The following is a 15,736-nucleotide window of genomic DNA, read 5'->3' as shown; positions in this document are numbered from 1 at the left end:
GGGGAGGGGCGGGAGCAGGGTGTGGCATTTGGATTTGATCACGAAGGTGGTGAGAGGTGCTTGAAAGGTTTCAAGCCGAGAAGACAGATGTGTGCTTTAAGGAGTTCGTTCTGCAGCGTTCAGGGCCACAGTCCAGGCAGGATGAAGCCACGTAGGAGGGTGGTGCCACACTCCAGTCAAAGGAGGAGGCAACCCATGGGTTCTAGTTCTGAATGGTACACAGGGAAAGTGCTATGAGACTTCACAAAACAAGAGGCCAGCGTGGACCATAGTTAGTAGGGGTTTCAGAGGTGATTTTGTGGAGGATGTGAGACCTCTGGTGCCCTTGAGGGATGGTAGAAAAAGGGGAGATCAAAGTGTAGGCTGCAGGACAGAGAAAGAGAGCACAAAGTTAGCTGAGAGCTTATATAAAGGATGGGTCTTGCTTAGTGTAGCCTTGTTGATGGAGGGACTCGAACCTGAGGCTTAGGACTATGGATTTTGTCAGAAAATGGTGGTTCTCATGTGGAAGGTACACTGTCCTGTGTTAGTGTCTCTGGGAATCCATCCTTATTCATTCTCGTCCACTGCCTCCCACTGCCCTTTCTCCTATGATAAGATGTGGGGTGCCTGAGGCCCTGATGGGGGTGCCGTGTTGTTGGGGAAGGCAGACTATCTTGCATCTTGAGGATGATTAGAAGCTGAATGTGGGTCTACGACTCCTGATTTGCCCACAGCAGGGAGCCCAAGACGGAGAGCAGCTGTGCTGTTGTCTGCAGCAATTGCTAGTATTTGTCTACCGAGGCCAGGGGTGACCACTGCCAGCATTGTAGATTAGCCGGCTCCCAGCTGTCACAGGTACGTCCTCCATCATTCCTCCTCCTGTCGACGCTGACTCGCTCCCTGTTTCTGAGGATGATGGAAGTGTCTCATTTCCCCGTGTCTGCTTACTGAAAGCGTACCTGGCTCTGTCCACAAGGGCGAAGGATGACCAGCTGCGGGTGTCTAGGTGAAACGAGATCGGCACTTTCTATGAAGTATTAAGAAACGGAGTGTTCTGGGAAACGGCATGGGCTATGATCCTTACCTCTGAAGCTCACACGAGGACACTGAAGCTCAGAGGTGTGGAACAGCTCATCTGAGGTGACACACACAGGAGTATGTCAGGCGAGAACCGGAGACCAGGCCCCCTCTGGATGTCAGAGTGTTCCTGATGGTTTGGGATGAGGACATTTATGGGATGGGCTCCATCACCATGGGATTTTTATCAGAACTCTGCCTTGTAATAAAATCACTTTCTTAAGCACAGTATGTGAGATTAGTTATGTTCCTACGGAAGCACTCCACAGAGGGCTGCTGTAGGCATTGAGAATCCCAAGTTCCAAAGACCACTCAGCTAGAAAGCCCTTTATTGCACAGGTAGTAGCCAGTGACTTGCCCTAGTGTCTTTAAGAGATCTAGAGCCAGCCCAGATCTTCTGCTCCTCAGCTCAGCATGCTTTGCCATCCACCCAGATTTATGGCACAAGTGGGGTGTCTGTCGAACACCCAGCAGGTATCTCCAAGAGGTGCCCCTTGTAGATGGTACCGTAGGTCAGGGCCACTTTGAGGTGGTTTGTGGGACTTAGGTAATGTTTGCTGTCATGTGAGACCATGTGACTTCTGGGTGTGTGAATGCTGTAGGTGTTTGCAGAACATGCAGGACCACCCCAGAGTTGCCCCCAAACTGGACAGCAGATGTGTCTGGCCACACTGGCTCTAGGTCGTGCTCACTGCAATGTAGCCATAGCACCAATTCCTCGCTTCTGATTCCGAAGTAGCACTTGTTTACCTCGCGCAGTCCAGATCATCTCGGTCCTTAGAGCAGACATACTTGCTGAAGTTCAACGAGGTGCCAAGTACTAGGTTGGTCACTTTAAATGCTAGGCGACCCTTGTGACCCTGAAATGGAGCTGCTGTTCCCATCATGCAGATAAGACAGGGAACTCACAGAGACTGAAGTTCATAGCTGCTGGGCTGGAGACCCCAAGCTCTTTCCACAGCCACATCCTCCTACTAAAAACCTTCTTCAAAAACCTTTGCGATATCAGCAACATATTGAGTTTAGGGGTATCAGTATGTGTTAAGTCCTCCACAGCCTGGTGTCAGCCTCTTTTTTCTTCTCACTGTGTCTTCGGCACCTCTCTTCTTCCTCCCCATCTGCACTGAGCTGTTCACTGCCCTCAAAGAAGCGGAATTTTACAAATTCAATCATCAACACTTCTTATTTGTGCAGGGCTCTGGGCTAGTCACAATAGTCTGTGAAGATGAATGAAACATGGTCCCTCATCATAAGAAACTTTCCACCCAGTGGTGGAGATAAACCATGGACACAAATAGCTCCTTTGATGTGCAGAGAGGCTCCGCGCATGTCATATCTGCATTTAACAGGTGGCGTGTCTACAGGGCAGAGAGAAGTGACTGACTGAAGGTCACACAGCTCAGCCACATCACGATGGGGGTAGATCCAGGTTCCCTCACCCTCTCGTAAAGCAGTAACACTTCATCAAGGCATCCTCCTGGCTTTTGTCACCCTGGAGGCTCAGGCTTAGACTCCACCATCTGGACTGTCCATTCCTGTCTTGCTATTGCCTTCCTGATGTTCGCTGCTGATGCCTCAAACATGTTTGAGTTGTGCCCCTCTGCCTTCCCTAGAGGTGACGCTCCTATGATGGCACCAGGGAGAGGGAAGAGAGGAGGTGAAAATGCCACCGTGTGGGGGTTTAATGGTATTTTTGCTCACGTTGGCAGAGAGGGAGCTGGTCTCACTGGGTTTCTAAGGTGTGTCGCACTCCCCCAGCGGAAAGCCTGGAGTAACGGACCTTAGAGAATGCTGTCTCAAGGAGAGGGGATCCACTGGGGTGGTTTGATTCAAATAGAACAATGTGAACTCCTTGAAAAGCTGGGTGGACTTTTCTGAATCGTTCAGCCAGTTTGACAGACTGAATGGGTGTCCTCCTGCCCTGCACACACCTGTACGCACCTTCATGGCTATTTAGGTGTGACAAAGATCACAGTCAGAGGTTAAACCACAACCTTGAGGAATGGAATAAACATGGGCCCAGGAATAAAGACCTGGGCTCTTGTTCAGGTTCTTACACCATTTTCTACCTGCCACTGCCCTCCCAAACCTGTGTCCCAGGTAGACCATCTGTCAGGATGGCCCAGGCCCCTTCTTTGCAGTACAGTGCAGCAGTCTGTGGTGGGGGTGCCCATCAGACATGGGTCCAAATGCATGCTTCACTCTCTTCTACTGGCTAACACAGGGCTAGTCGCTCAGCTCTCGGAATTCCTCCCCAGTTCCATGCTGGAGAGGCAGATAACAGAAGGACCAGGTTTCCCACAGGATTGATACCAGGGCTAGGTGGAACACTGATGTGGTGCCCAACAGTGTCAATGTTACATGGTCACCTGAATATAATCCACAGTCCCATGAGGCTGGTCAGTTTTGCAGAACAATCCAGGTATTTGTCTCGGTAAAAGGACCCCCTTTCACCCTCAGAAGTATCCAGGTTGGGACGATAAACCTTGAAGTCGCCCTAATTATGTGTGACTATGTACGTGGAAGTGGTTAGCACACTTAGCGCAGCCGTGTAAGGTGGAGAAAATGGTTCAGTAGAAAATGTGCTTTGGCAGCTCAGAAGCTGGCTGTGGGTTAGCATCACCGCATGGCCATGGGCAAGGCGCTTACACATTTCACAGCACATGCGGCTTTGAGGTGAGATCATGGGCCAAAAACTCCCAGAAATAGTGTTCAGGTTCTTTCTTGTAGGGGCTAGCTTTGACCTTTACAAAATTGATGAGTTCTACTCAACTACAAATTAGGAATAAACATATGAACCTCTCAGAGTTTGTATGGTTGTAATTATAATCTATGTGAAACATCCAGCTTATTTCCTGACATATTATTATAGGACTGTTCCCAACAATTGGGAACTGCCATTATTGTTATTATTCCAGGACTGTGGCTGTTTTAGCTTCAGTCTCTTCATCTGGGAACTGGTGAGAGATGAGTCCTGTCTGTCACTGCTTCCCAGGATTCACGAGGCTGGAACCAGGTGGCATCCCAAAAGCTTGTGTCCCAGGAGTGCGTGTACAGTCGGTGCCAGGGACTATAGACAGAGCACCGCCCTCACGCCCGCCCAGCTGCTCCACCCCTCTGGGAGATAGGAACAGGGTTCCCAAGACATCATCCCCTCCACCCACTTCTCTAACTGTCCCCTCTCCAGCCCAGCCACTCCCTCCTCCCACAAGTGGTGCTTGCTGGGTAAACACCACAACCAGGATGTCATTTACTGGTGCTGGCTGACACTGGTGGGGCTAGACTGAATTCCCGATCCTGCTTGCACAGCCCCTCTCAGCATTCCCTGCCCGGAGAGTTGCCTTTCTTCCTGACTCCTTCTGAAAGAAGGTGTCATCCGCTCCTAGGGCATTTTGCTTTCTCTTTCTTTCCACTACTTTGCCTCACAGAGTTCAAGTCAGATGTGGCTTTGTCTCTCAAAGGTTTACTCCCTCAGACAAGTGACTTAACCAGTCTGTGGCTCAGTTCCCTCATCCGCAAAGGGGGAAACGGCAGTGCCACCTGGTAAGGTTGCTGTGAACTTGCAGGGAGCTGCTAGGTGCTTCAAGGCCTGACGCCCAGCAGGCACTTAACACATGTTAGCTAGTGTTATTATCGAAACACCTGTCCCTTCTTACTTCTTAATGTTGGTCCTGCTCCAGGGTTATAAGAAAGAGGCCACTGATGCTGTGTAAGCTCTGGCGAACTGTGTGACTTCGCACCAACACGTGCACATGTCTGCCCGCAGACTGCCTGCCTGGAGGGTGGGATGGGTCTCTTTTGGGCCCTTCCATTTTGCCTTCTAGTCAGTGGGCCCCAGCCCTGCCTTCCTGCCGCCGGAGCCCTTCAGAAGTAGAAGCCAGGCAGCTGTGCAAGCCGTCCCTTGGCCCCTCTGCTAACTGGAGACATCTCCTGTCTCTGGATTCCAGCTTCTCCACTATTAAAATGAGGCAAGCCTTCGGCTTTGTACCTCTCTCAGAATGGCCAAAGATGCTGAGATTTTGAAAAGCACTTTGCTGGCCTCCCGGTACTGCAAAGGGGCAGACCCCTGCCTACTTGGGCCAGTGTTGGTCCCACCAGGCCACAGCTGCTTATGATGGAAATAAATAGTGATGGTGTTGGGTGAGCTTACACTGCTGGCGGAGACCCCCAGTGGAGTAGGAAGTCTCCTTTCCCACTTGATCTCTGTTTTCACTATCGGACATTTGGGCCACGGGTAACTCACACAGTGTAAACCACCAACAGTCACTTCAAAAAGCTTGGCCTCCTCTCAAACATACACTACTTTTTGTTTCTCTGTGTTTGTTTGGATTGGGGATGGGGATAATTTACAGAATCTGAGCAGGCCCTGGGGGGCCATTCTCTGCGGGACCTCGAGTGAGCCCCTGCCCTTGGAGGGTGTCTGCATCTGTGGGCTGGGAGGGAGGTGGGCGATGGCGAGGGCTGAATCAGGGCCTGTGCTACCTAAATGCCAGTCCATGAAGCAGAGCCAGTTCGATCGGGGATGCTAAATCCCTCCCAGAAGATTTTTTTACCATGCAAGTTTCCTTGCCACTACTTTGGGTTAGGTCTGCATTTTTTATTAACTTCCCAGATGCACCAGCAGTTTGGAAGAAACGCTAGAGGATGGGGTGGTGCCTGGGGCCTTGTCTACTGGGGCACTCTGCATTCTCTGCCCCCACCTGCTGCCCCTGGGGGCTATAAGACAGTATCAAAGCACTGGGTTGTTACTTGTGTGGTTGTTCCACTCACCAGGTGGCTGCCATCCGTAGTTATCTGCATTGGGAGTTGGGGAACTTGTGAGTAAGCAGAGTGGGCAAAATGGATAAAAACACACAGGATCATGCACTGGGGAGACTCAGCCTTCTGCGGGACCGACCCTCCTTGTATTGAGGTAGGAGGTGGTAGCATTTTTGCTGGGCCTGGTTGGGCAGATCAGTCCCAGTGACATTCTGAAAACAGGTTCTCATTTTGAGAACATTTGAGAAAGGAAAACAGTGAGGATGGGATTGCTCCCCGGTGCCCGGTCACTTCTACAGCTTCTAGATCTTTTTGTGACACATGGGGCCTCGCAGCCACAGCCAAGACGTGAGGAATGTGGTCGTCCCCAGGCTCCCACTTTGGGAATCCACCTCCTTTGGTGACAGGCTGCACCTGAGCGTGTGGGAAGCAGCCCTGTGTCAGGCGCGCTCTGCGGTGGGAAGTGAAATTTGTGGGCACCAACCCTGAGTCCAGAGGAAACAAAACTGCTCTCTCTCCGCCTACCTCCCCCTGACCATCGTGACCAGGTTTCCCAAACTGCGAGGCTCGGCTCCACACATGTCCACTCAGAAATCACTTTCTCATGGGGCCAAGGACATTTCAAAGTTGCTGTGTTTTCTCTATCATTTCCTTCCCTCCTCCCCGCTTCACTTCCTGTTTTTTTCTTCCTCTTTCTCCACCCCCACCCCATCTCCCCTGGCATGTCCCATGTTGTGTGAGAACAGGAACAAAGCCAGAGCCAGGGAGCTTGATAATCATGACTTCCTGCAGTGCCCTCTTGCTGGTGCTGCCCAGAGCAGGGGCCAGCTCAGCCTCTGGGGGCCTGTGACCCCAGTGGAGCCCGGCAGGAAGCCTTGGTCTTTAATATTATGAGAATAACCCTTCATATCCTTATAATGGCTACGGCTTCCAAAGAACTTCCTTGGACATTTTAGCTAAAACATTGAACAAAGTAGACAGTTCTGAGTATTTTGACCTAACAACAAACTGTAGTCCGGTTTAGATGACCAAAGCAGATTTAGGAGTTAGACACGGGTTCATTTTGGAGTCTGTGTTCTGTTCTCTATTTGACTCTATAAATCATTCTAGCTCTTGAAAGGTTAGTTTCCTACCTCTTTGCAAAATGGAGTTAATGGTATTTCATAGGGATTTCTTTGAGGACATCTTAGGAAAATATATCCATAAAATTCTCATGGGATGCCTGGCAGATATTTGCTTAATGAGTGTGAACTTTTTTTTTCCTGTGATTTTTATGATTTTCTTCACAGACGTGTGGCCATTCCAATGAACAAACGCCAGAAAATATCTCCTGATAAATGATATTCCATATTTGATACTTCAGGGAGGGAGGGGGGAAGAAAAAGAGAGAGAGAGACCTGGGTGCAGGCGTGCTTCCCACTAAAACCAGAGCCCACCCAGCTCTGTGTCACTGTGCCATGGGTCATGGTATTCCCTAACAATAGTTTTCTAATGGAAAACAGGGAGAAGCATCCTGACCACATGCCTGAGGTGAACTGTTTTACCAATTTAGCTCCCAGGGGTAAAACTGCAAAAACAGCATTCTGGAAAAAGTGCCACATCCCCGTTTGAAAATCTATTTGAAAAAAAAAAAAAAACAGAAACAGAAAAACCTTCCCATTCAGGGTCAGTGACCATTTGTTTGAGAAGTCAACCCGACCATGTGTCTGCATTTTAAAAAATTCCAAAGGCCAGAGAGTCAGAGTCAGGCTTCCATGGGGATTCTGCTCCCAAATTGCTGAATCTTCAAATGAGGCAGTTTTGTTCTCTGAGTCTCAACTTCCACAACCTAAGAATTTTATCAGATTATCTCAGAGATCTCCTCCAGCCTTGGTAATCTACAATCTTGTGATTCTCTCTGCTCTCCTTAAAAAAGTACTTTGTGACTGAAGGAGAACAGGAAATTGTCTCTTTAGTAACATGACTTGCATTCTCTTGCAGCAAGGTACCACCGTCTTCAGGACAGAGGAGCTGCGGGACTCCAGGAGGTGACGACCCTGACTCCGGGAGCTGGACTTGCCTCAGCCAGACAGTGGCTCAGCTGGTTCGTCTCATCAGCCTGGATTGGTGAAACTGAACCATAAGAGATATTTCCAGGTAAGGAACAACTGACTTTGGTGATAGCACCTAACACAATAATAACCAATATCGTAGTGCAGGAAGTGTGTATGTACATGTCTGTAGAAGACTTGAAGCTAGTGAGGATGCTCATTTGACCCAACCTGTCCTCTTTGATTAGAAGCCATGCCTCCTAGCATCACATACATCTAAAGAAAGATAACTCCCCACCTCCACAAAAAGAGACATAAATAATAATTGACATGCATTTCAAGGTGGCTATCATTTTGAAGTAAAGCCCCTCAGGTTCTATAGCTGTATTTTGGTGGGATCTGCGTTGTCTTGAGTCTTTGGAGTGTTTAGGGATAAAATAAAGTAGCAGGAGAGGAGCAGATTGGAGCTATAGGTTTAGTGTCCTTTTTCCTTGCAGAACCCATTTATGATTGAGCTGGTCAGTGCTGCTTTCTGCCCATCCTGGCCTAGCTGATTTAGACAAGCAGGAGGAGAAGTCCTTTAGTAGCCAACCTAAGATGAAATTCAAGTCTCATGTTAGAAATCTGACTCGCATCCCACTTGCTGTATCATTTTAAAAGGCAAATCCAATTCATGAAGTTATCACTCAAGAGCACTTGCAGTGGGCGGGCTACAGATAATGACTCCATTGCCCTCTTCTGCCACCAATATGCTGGTTCTGTCTTGTTACCATTCTCCTCTCACCTCCTCCCAATCAGTTATGAATACTTTTTCTTTTTATGTGCAAGGATATGGCCACATCTGTTTACTTGAATGTCTTCATTGGGCTTGCACCTGTTATAGGCTGTCATTCCTTCCAGGTGACTAAAGATGTGGTGAGGGTTCATCTCCCGGGACCCTGGAATATCAACACAACTCTCTTAGGAGGAGGGAGAAAAGCTTTGGGAATCAAGAGACCTGACTTCAGATCTCAGCTCTGCTATGTACTGGTTCAGTGATTTTGCTGATTATTTGAATTTGAATTCCTGAGCTTTTGTGTCCCTACCTGTAAGATGGGCCAGAATGTTCTGTGCTGTGGGCTGGTGCAGATTAATAAATGAGATCACACCTGAGCATCATTTCTTACTAACAGGAGACCTCAGAAAGTGCTAGCTCCTTCCCCACCCAGTCTTTTTTTTTTTCTGCAGTTTTTGGCCGGGGCTGGGTTTGAACCCACCACCTCTGGCGTATGGGGCTGGCGCCCTACTCCTTTGAGCCACAGGCACCACTCCCACCCAGCCTTTTTTAGAGCTACTTAAATATAGCTTTGATCTCCTGTCTGGAGTCCATTGGAATCTTGTACCTAAAATCTAGGGGCAGGCTTTGTTCACAAACACCATTAGGTCCCAGCATGTTAAAGAGAAGAGCCTTTCAGAGCCCTTTCAACAGCAGTCTATTCTCTGGGCTTGGTCAACTGTCTCTCTGAGCTGGCATTGGACACTTTGCTCTGTCATATCCAAATTTAGGGTCACCACACTCCCCTAGTCTCTTGACTCCATTCTTTGTCTTATGAGTTATTAGCTGAAGACTAACTTCCTCCCAGTGGCTTTTTCCCTTGAGTCTAGCATACTTCCAAGACCCAAATGAATGGGCCAGTTGATTTGGGGCAGATGTCATGGCCCAGCACTCAGCAAGACAGTTATGGTTCAAGCTCACCTGCATCCAGGGATTTCTTCCTTACCTGCTAGCTTTTCCAGTGAGTTCATTCAACTGGTCATCAATTTCGTCAACACATATTTATGGAGCATGGGCTGGGCAGCATGTTGCAGGTACTGAGAACAGCAGAGGGCAAATCCAAGTTACTGTTCTCATGAAGCTTGATTTGAGTAGGGTCAAGGGATTGTCAATAAGTAATAAGTGTACATATATTACATCAGGTAGTAGAAGGTGATGTTCTGTGATTTGCTTAGATTATTTAAATTCCTGAGCTTCTGTGTCTCCACCTGTAAGGTGAGGCAGAATGTTCTATGCTGTAGGCTGGTGAGGATTAATAAGTGAGATTACACCTGAGCATCATTTCTTACTAATAGGAGACAAAGAAAATTAATCAGAGAGAGAGGGAGAGAGAAAGTCAAGCCAGAGAGCAGGGGAGGTGAGGGAAATGGACATTGCTGCTTTATATAGGGTGCCAGGGGCCTCCTGGACAAGGCATTACTGGAGCAGGATCCACAGAGAGCGAGGTAACAAAACTACAAGGAAGAGCTGGAATGAAGGCTCTCAGGGTGGACTGTGCTTGAGCTTTGCCAAACCACAAGTGGCTGATGGGACTGGAGCAGAAGGAAAGTGGGGCCTGTGGAAGGAGGCGAGGGCAGAGAGGAGTGGACAGGTGGTGCCAGACCTCGGAGGCCCTTGGGAGGACATACGTGTTTCTGTGCTGGCTGACTTTTCTCGAGTTTCTTCTGCCCATTCCACTTTTTTCCCCCCAGAACAATTAGAAGCATTTAAAGGTCTCTTCCCTGAAGCATTCTATGTAGAAATAAGGATGGCTATCCTTACCTGGTGGAGTATTAGTCATTCATTCAAAAATCTTTACTGGGCCCAGCAGTGCCTGAGACCCTGGAGGGGAATGAGCCTCAGCCCCAGTCCCTGGGAACTGACGTCTTGATGCTGGGTTGGGGCTTCTTGGGGAAGGGGTATTGGTAAAGGAGGTGAAAGGAAACAGTAGTCCTGATGTGACTATTGTAGAACCAATTTGCCAGAGTAGAAATTTTCTGCTAGAACCTCCCACATGTCAAGCTTCCCAATTCCCTTGGGATTTGCTTACACAATAGACTATTGGCAAGTCTTGCCCTCAGGGTAGAGCGAAGATCAATTCCTTCAGCTACATCTGAGGGCTTCTCATAGGTCAGCGCCTGTGCTAGGCCTAGGGGATGAGTGATGACTAGATTGAGTCATTCATGGCTTCACCAGGAGATGTACTAATTACTGGGCAGGACACACTTAGAGTGGTCCAGTAAGGATGGTGTGCAGGGAGCCCCGAGGAGCAGCCTGGACCCAGACTGAGTGGTGGAACCAGAGAAGCTCCCTGGGGACATGTGTTCTCCACTGGGGCAGATAAAGAGCTGGGCGGCTGGAACATTTCAGAGAAAGGTGTCAGGAGTACTCAGGCGGAGGGGATGGGATGCGTAAGCAAGGAGTGCACCTTCGAATTCACTTGTCAGAGCTGTGGAATGTGGTGAGGTGAGTCTGAGAGAGCAGGGGACTCCTGCAGAGGGGGGACCTTCCAGGCCAGACCATGTGGCTGGAATCTATTCTCAGGACAGCTTAGAGCTGCAACACTTTTTAAGCAGAGATGGACGGCTTGATAAGATTGGAGCTCTAGATAGCAAAGGGTCTAATTTTATTTGCCCCCACCCCATTCTTTAAAATGCTTATTTTATGTCTCCTCGAATGAGTCTAAGATCACAGTTTCCTCAGCTATAAAATCAGTTTACTCAGGTGGGCTGAACAAGATGGTTGTTGACAATGGATGAATACAATGGGCTCCCCACCACAGGATGGTGCTTCAGAGTCAGTCTTAGTACACAGATTGCTGGGAAATGGTTAGAACACGAGCCCTGTTTCTCATAAGAGGGTGTGGGTGGCAAGAGGTTATATTGGTCTGGTAGAAATGATAGAATTTAAGTCTTATTGTATTTTCTTTTAGTCAGAAAATGAATGGGTAATATCCACTTCTAACTTTTTCTTTACCGAATACAAAAAAAAAGTATTCTCTGTAGAAAGTATGCATTTTTTAAACAGAGAATACCTGAGTAGCTACCTTGGGCCAGATATTGTGCTGGGCCTATGAAGATCAAGACGGATCGGATATGGTCAGGACCTCAAGGAATTCATAATCATGTGACAAAAACAGAGGAGTCACCAGTCAGAGAAGCAGACTATAGGCAAGAATGCCAATGTGAGTAAATTGATACAGACATTGAGGAGGGAATGTGTTCTCTGCCCAGGAAACTCAGGCACAGCTCCCAAGAGGAGGGGCCATATGAACTGGGCATTGAAGGATGAATAGGAGTTGGGAGCTGCAAGAGAGAAACCCTAGATATGGAGCCATGCTCTACGAATAGGAGCTAACGTTCAATTCTCTGTGATGAGTAAGGAGAAGATAGCCAGAGTGCTCATCTTGCACTGATAATGCCTTGACTGGGCTTTTTAAAAATCCATTAGTGGCTACCTCCTCATCCTCCCACTTTGTTCCCAGCAGTGACTAAAAAACAAATTGACTAATTTGAGTTGATCTCTTTTCTGACCCCATGGAGGTGTTAATGAGCAGAATAGGATGAAAGGACCAAGAAAAGAAGTAGAAAGAAGATGGAGAGGAATCCATCCCCAACATCCAGAAGCCCTGATGTCACAGCACAGATTGTGCCATAGCTCTCTACACAGCCTTACAGAAAACTGGGTCTGCTGCTTCTCAAAGAGGCAGAGAGAGGAATGTGTCCAGGCATATGCACATACAGGAGTGTGTGTGTGTGTGTGTGTTACATAGAATTCAGTCTAGAACCCTGCACAGAGCCCGACACAGTCCACCTCCTGTCCCTCTTGCTGGCTGCAAGATGAATGGGTGGATTAGGACCAGCCTTGCCACCTGCACACTTCCTCAGGCCAAGGCTTGGTATTGGGCATTCACAACACACGAGGAGGGAGTCTTGGGGCCAGGCATGGAATATGAAACAAGTGCAGAGAGATGACGTCACTTGCCTGAGCCCCAGTCAGTTCAGGATTCAAATTCTTTCTTGATTGTGCCTGCTGTGTGTCACCCCTCCACATGTAGGTGGGGCTTCAGCTGGACCAAGGGGAAGATTCTGAAACTAAGAATTGTTCTTGGCCATGGTTCTCACCTAGACTCCAAACTGCAGAACTAGACAGAGCAGTGGCATCCCATTACAGAGTCAGAGAGGCACATGTCTGGGAGGGCTCCGAAGGCTACATCTTGGCTTGCAGAGATCTGCTTGCATGCTTCCAGGGACAGGGAACTCATTACTTTACAACGAAGCTGGTTCTATTTGATACTGGGCAGCTGTCCCTCCTTTCAGAGTCATTTCTGAATCTAACCAGGCCTCAGTTCTGGTTGGCATAAACATCTCAACAGTGAGGGGCCTGGAAACACAGGCGGCCCTGGGACATGTCCTCCTCCTCAGTTCTCCTCTCAGGGAACCAGTGTCCCACCACAGCCAGGGATGTTTTGTTTCTCATTCTTAAGGGCCCTGTTTGTTCCTCCTAACACGCTGGGGTTTCTTCTCTTCTCCCTTGAAGAATCTTCTTCGACTTTCTCTTTAAAATCCGAGGGGTACTCAGGGGGAGTGAGCATTTCCTTTAATATAAGATGAAGTTCAAAAAGATTTTTTAAACAGAAACAGAGAAGATGCTGGGAAGAGGGAGGGAGGAGAGAAATGCTGTCCTCAGGGGTAGCACCCTCCTGTCCCTCCCCTGTACCCAGGCCACTCCCCTGCTTGAGCCTGGGCCACCATTCATTGTCCCACAGCAGCCTTAATGTCCTGAGAATCTACACCAAGGCCACCTCCCCAGGAAGCCTGCCTTGACAGCCAACTGGAAAAAGTTCCTTTCTTCCCCCAAACCCCACAGTGCTGCTTGCTTTTGACAGTTCTCAGTGTAACAGGGATAGATACTGTTTAAAAATAGTAAGGAAGGAAAGGAGGAAGAAAAAATGACCATGGTATATGGAGTTAACTTGGGTTTTAGCCCCAACTCTGACACTGACTAACCATTTGACCTTGACTGGCTGACCCTCTTCCCTTCTCCATGGTAATTGTGGGGGAATTTGGTTGTATTGTCCAGCTTCTATCTCTGAACTTACCTTTAAAATGACCAGCTCCCAAAAGAGTCCTTGAGTTCGGTTGAATCCCACGTGGCCTGGCAGGACCCCCATGTGGGGCTGCTCCACCCTCACTAGCAGAGGAAGCCCTTCTGTAAAGAGAGAAATGACCTCTAGCCTCCCTGGGCAGGCAGAGTCCCTACCAGCCCTCCATACAGAACAGCTGACCTGGTTCATGAGTGCAACGGGTTCAGCCTGCCCCCCACGCTCCTGCTTCAGGCTTTCATCTTGGCAGCTGCCAGCCCTGTGCAAGAGCCCCGCACAGCCATGACCCCACTCAGTCCCTTGGACTGATCAATCCTCTGTCGTCCATGCAGCTCATCTCTGCTTCTTCTTTGGGTTGGAAACTGGAAGAACCTGCCTGTGGGGGTCTGGCCTACGCCTGGTGAGCCTGCCTTTCTCAGCATGGGGCTGGGAGCTGCCAGCCCACATGCTTGGGGATGGAGGCTGCACTGACCTGGGGGTGGAGCCTGCACTGACCCGAGGATGAAGGCCATATCAACCTGGGGGTGGAGGCTGCACTGACCTGGATGTGGAGGCCGCACTGACCTAGGGATGGAGGTCGCACTGACCTGGGGATGAAGGCCACACTCACCTGGGGGTGGAGCCTGCACTGACCTGGGGGTGGGGATTGCACTGACTTGGGGGTGCAGCCTGCACTGACCTGGGGATGAAGGCCGTACCAACCTTGGGGTGGAGGCTGCACTGATCTGAAAGAAAAAAAGAAGGAGCCCAGGGGCAGGGCTGGTGCAGAGTGCTTCCTCTGAGGATCCTACTTGGTCATCAGTGCCTCTCCCCGGACCTTCTACCCAGAATGTGAGCTCTTGATTTTCTCTAGGTCTGGAGCCTTAACTGCACTGGTGGTCAAGGAAGAAGGGTCCTGGCTATCTGTTCTGAAAGAGTAGTCTTCAGTTATCATAATGTGTAATACAGGGAGCCCAGCAGTTTGATGACAGTTGCAGAGCAGCCCGCACCTAGCTTCAGGAGTCCAAGTGCCATGCGTTCTTAGTAGGCTCAGCTGAGATTTGCATTCATCATCATGTGATTCCACATAGTGTGGTTGGGAGCAGGCACCTGGGCTTGAATTCTCATGTGCCCACTGCCAGCTGATGCGCTTGACTGAGTTATCAGACCTCCACAGGACAGTTTCCTTATCTGCAAAATGAGAAAAGTACTAACACCAACCCCCTAAGATTGCTATGGTAATTAAATGAGTTAATGTACATAAGCGTTTAACGCAGGGCCTGGTGCACTGTAAGGACTCCATACGTGTTAGCTATTTTTATTTACACTAAAGCCTCGGTTGAATTTTCTATTGGAAGTGAGCTTCTGGGGCAGGATGTAGGTTCAGTCCTTTAATGACTATTTATGGAGCATCTTCCAGGTATAAAACTGGTCGTAGACTATAGAGCTACAAAGCTGAGGTCAGCACCAGTGGTGAGTACACGTCACACCACTAGGATGTGACACTCTCTGTGCCCATAGAACACCCAAAGAAAAGCATATTAGGACCCAGAGGAAAGGAAGCTCTTTAAATGAGAAAGCTTCTCAGAGGAGGCCCAGAGTCATGATGGGAGCAGGATCCTGGGACGAGGATCAGTGACCTGAGGAGTTGACAAAGGGTGACTTAGGGAGAGGATGCCGTTACAGATGGGCGAGAGGGAAGCCAGCTGAGGAGGGAGGAATTGTTTAGCAGGAATTTTTTGGTGCTGGTGTGGGCAGTAAGTTCTGCTTAGAGCTTTCTCGGTGTAGATGCCTGTGAGCCTCAGGAGCAGATTCCACCTCTGTGCTCAGCTCTGGAGTCAGGGGAGGACAGGAACATGGGACGTGCCAGTGGAGGGTCCCCACTGCCACTGTGAGGGATGGAGCAGGCCATGGGGGAGCTCCCAGGCTGAGCTCACAGGCCTCCTCTGTGTGGCCTGAGCCTGGCCAGCCTTGTCCCCTTGAAGGACCGACAAAGACTGGCTTGTTCTGCTA

At 49.2% G+C, this 15,736-nt stretch overlaps 1 protein-coding gene across 2 annotated transcripts in view; it reads left to right on the top strand.

Annotated features, from left to right (window-relative positions):
* The window catches only part of CYRIA (CYFIP related Rac1 interactor A), a 104,226-nt gene that overhangs the window by 32,919 nt on the left and 55,571 nt on the right, over positions 1-15,736 (top strand). Inside the window, exons 1-2 of one of the 2 annotated variants that reach the window (XM_053588522.1) lie at positions 7,641-7,689; positions 7,798-7,953. The gene's annotated coding sequence lies outside the window, so the exon portion shown is untranslated. Of the gene's footprint in view, positions 1-7,640; positions 7,690-7,797; positions 7,954-15,736 lie in introns of those variants that run through there. The other variant, XM_053588521.1, reaches the window with a different exon arrangement.

Source organism: Nycticebus coucang, chromosome 4 (assembly GCF_027406575.1).
Source record: "Nycticebus coucang isolate mNycCou1 chromosome 4, mNycCou1.pri, whole genome shotgun sequence".
NCBI classification, from domain to species: domain Eukaryota; kingdom Metazoa; phylum Chordata; class Mammalia; order Primates; family Lorisidae; genus Nycticebus; species Nycticebus coucang.
The sequence above is the reverse complement of the archived record's forward strand: the minus strand, read 5'-3'. Positions and strand labels throughout refer to the sequence as shown.